Raw genomic sequence first — 3,877 nt, forward strand, 5'->3', positions numbered from 1 at the left:
GAAGAAACCAAAATCTAATAAAAATATTAACATGCTGATTCACATTGTTTAAAATAAAATAGAACAAAGTTTTATTTTATGGTTACCTACTCTTATTATTATTTAGACATAAGAAATTATGGGAATCATTCACAGATTTGTTGGCCTAGCCTTTAGCTTGTTGGCAAGTTCTGTAGGCAACCATTCTGATATATATATGTAGAAAAAATTCTGATCCCAAATTGCTAAAAATATTGACCAAATGCCTTTTTAAATGAATGGCTTTTGCCAAACATTGGACAATATCTGGTAGCACATCATCACGATAATATCTCTAAATCCCAGCCTCAACATTCAGCAACCGGCCACTGCTAACAAATCAATCTAAAAGTTAACTGCAGCAAAATGCTGACCTTACCATGAAACATAAACACTTTTTTTTTATCTAATCCCACTGATTATACCAAAAGGAATGATGGGATTTGGCTTCAGTGTTTGGCTGTTTAGTTATTTAGTATGAGAGAGCCTTGCCATTGCTGTGTAATTCTAGGTTAACTGAAACCAAAGTCAATTCAAATACTAAATACACTTAAAAGTAGATAGGTGGACACATAATCAACATTGATAATCTCAAAACAGGAAATGAATTTCCATGTGCTGCATCTTAATTGAATAATGTGTTAGACCTGAAAACGACAAAGTAGATAGGGAAGACATGCAGCGTGTTTTACATTTGGACCTAATTATTTCAGTACTGTAACTCTCCAATTGTGCCAAAGCAGCTTTGCAAATTAACTCTTGTGCTTTAATTTTATCAACATATTTATGCAAATAATGTATTCATGATATTTTGCACTTAAATTTTTAATCTGCGGTGTAATTTTTGAAAGTAATGATACTCTTTACTTGTTTGTCCATGAGGACCAACCTACTTTTATTGTCACATTAGTTAAGTAAAATGCCACCGACTATATTTCCCTGTATTGTTATTGATGTTGTGTTCAATCCTCATGTTATGAGTGAACTTAACACCCTTTAATTGATGGTGGAAAATGATTCATGTTTCTGTAAATCCTTCTACATGTTCTTTTCTCTGTCTCCCAGCACATGAAATCAAACGTCAAAACCATTTTACACTGTTTTGTTTTAGTGATGTAAGTTGTTTTTTTACTGTAAACTTTAAATATGAGTTTTTTTTATTGAATGATTCAAAATGTGAACTGTTTTATAATTACAAAATTTGAATAGCACAAGATTGTGCCTGAATTGTTTATATGTGTATATTTATTCTTGTTACTTTTTTTTTTCTTCGTATAATCACCTACGTTCTGAAGGCCGGTAGACCTTACTGGGACTAAAGTCTGGTTCTAATGCAGAATTTGGGCTATGGCTATGAATGTACTGTTACTTGTTATGATTGCAGTAACTGTTAAGGCTACCACAATAAAAAGGTCAAGTGGTGCTTAGTTTAATATTATTAAACTGAGCACCACTTGAATTTATATATATATATAAATGTAGCTAAAGATTAGGATGAGGACTAGTCAACTCAAAGATGCATTGCAAAGGATGAATATCATTGGAGACATGCTAGAACATGCTAAACCCTCATCCACAATTATGGCCATGTGAAAAGATTAGGGCACCTCATTAAATATTCAGCTCTTTATTAAGAGATTTTTATATTTGAATGTCTATTCTGATTTTTAAACTCTGGAAATGAAAGTGATTTAATTACACTTCAGGAGCAAAAAAGAAGCTTGTAACCGCCCACTCCTCACTTTCAGCTGTGAGATGTTTGAGGGGTTTCCTGCATGTCCAACCTGTTTCAAGTCACCATACAACTTCTCCAAAGGGCTTTGACTAATCCCAAGACTTCTCAGCCAGCTTTCGGTTCTGTTTGTGGTTCTGTTTTGGGTGGTTTCCATGTTGTAGGGTCCATTTCTCCTGCAGTTTAAATTTAATTTGACCAAAGAGCTGCAACTGTTACTGCAGTAAAGTTGTTCTTAGGCATTGACTAAGACGTTAAATACAGATATCAACCACACCCTTACAATTTTTACAAGAACAAAGTTGTGAAAACCATACATAATTTCCCCATTTCCAATCTTTCAAACAGTTCACAAGGTATATAACATTTACAAAGTGCTGTACTGTCTCTGTAGTTTGCTCATATACATTCATTGTCATTCAAGAAATGGTAATCCTATAAATTGAGTTGAAGCCTATTAAAATGAATGAACCATCATTTTTAACACTAAACTGACTCAGGGGAGCAGCATAAAGGCCTGGGTCCTACCATCATGCTTGACACCTTACCCCTGACTTCTCCTCCCTCACTGGCAAAGAAGCCCCAAAGGGCTTTTGCTTGTTTATAAACTTCAAACTCCAGGTTATTCAGAAACGTCTTGAATGAGAAGTGGAACATCGTCAGCTAATCTACACCAGTGTATCTTCAGGAACCTAGTAGAAGCCTGGTTGCCCTTAAATTAACTGCTAGGATTGTCTGCATTGTAGTGTAGGTTCGGAAAATTAAAGTAATTCTAAATTTCAGAGTTAAGTTCTAAATTCAAACAGTAATGTTTGTAAATGTAAATTTGGTTTAATAATGTATTGTAAAAGTTGTTTTTTGTCTGCTAGTAAGGGACTAGATTTAAACAGATTTTAAGTAATGTTTATAAGGAAAATAGGGACAGACCAAATGTTAGCTCCAGAAGCTCTGAGGGGAGGTGATTTATATATGTTTTTTTTACAATATATGCCTCTGGATTCAGTTGGTATGGAATAGTCGCATTTGAACCACTGTCACCTGTAAATTAAAAACATCAAGCCAACTCTTCAGTAACCAGAGTTCTGGATTTGCTTTTGCAGTGCTTCTCATTCACAGTCTTGCTGTCATCTCTTCTGACCACTAGGTGGTGGTAAGGTACAGCTAACGAATAACTTATTCTTTATCATTAAATAAGACACAGCACATGACTTTCCAAGTCCAAACTATTTTTTTAAAGATAATTATGCAATTAAAACTTTTTTAACATTGTGTTGGAATGCCTCGTAAAGAAGAACACATCAACTTTAGCCCCATGGCCATGCATCTTTGTCCTGAGTAGAGATGATGGAAGGTTGCGTTTTCAGTATCACAGAAAACAAACTGACCATCACAACTGTGGCTCTGCTCTTTCGACCCCTCCTCACTGTTGTGTACCTGTGATGTGGAAACTCATTGCTCACTGATGACACACCACTCTTGACAATATTGAATGCCAGTGGAAAACGTTACCTTAATATTGATTTATGCCTCGACGTATGATGGACCCAGAGATTACAATGTAGCCTGAAATGCACTTTTCAATCGCTATGACGAAGACCACAACAGATGTTCTGTTTTCATGTTCATTTCCACAGCTCTGTCAGTTCATGTACTGACACAGTCTATTCACGTCCATGCACATCATCTCCTGCTCCTTATCTAAGCGTCTGCAGTTTTTTTGTGATTCTCAGAGCAGGAGCTAGATTCAGTTTCTTTGGTTTTTACTTTCTTTTTTCTGAAATTACACATTAGGTTTTTCCTCTGTTGATATATATATATATATATATATATATATATATATATATATATATATATATATATATATATATATATATGTATGTATGTATATTTACATTTACTTTTATTCAACTTCTGGTTCTGTTTTAGATTTTTAGTTCACATTGGCTCTCATCTTGATGTATGAACACATAAGCCCACCATGGGTATTGATTCATTGGCTTTTGTATTGTTTTATAGTGTTCTGAAGCTTTATGGAACTAAAGTTTTCTCAACATCCTAACAAGAGCAACAAAGTCAACCCGTTACCATCCGAAGGATGGAAAGCATCAGAATGATCTAGCTTTCGCA

This window comes from Fundulus heteroclitus, chromosome 1 (genome assembly GCF_011125445.2).
Source record: "Fundulus heteroclitus isolate FHET01 chromosome 1, MU-UCD_Fhet_4.1, whole genome shotgun sequence".
NCBI classification, from domain to species: domain Eukaryota; kingdom Metazoa; phylum Chordata; class Actinopteri; order Cyprinodontiformes; family Fundulidae; genus Fundulus; species Fundulus heteroclitus.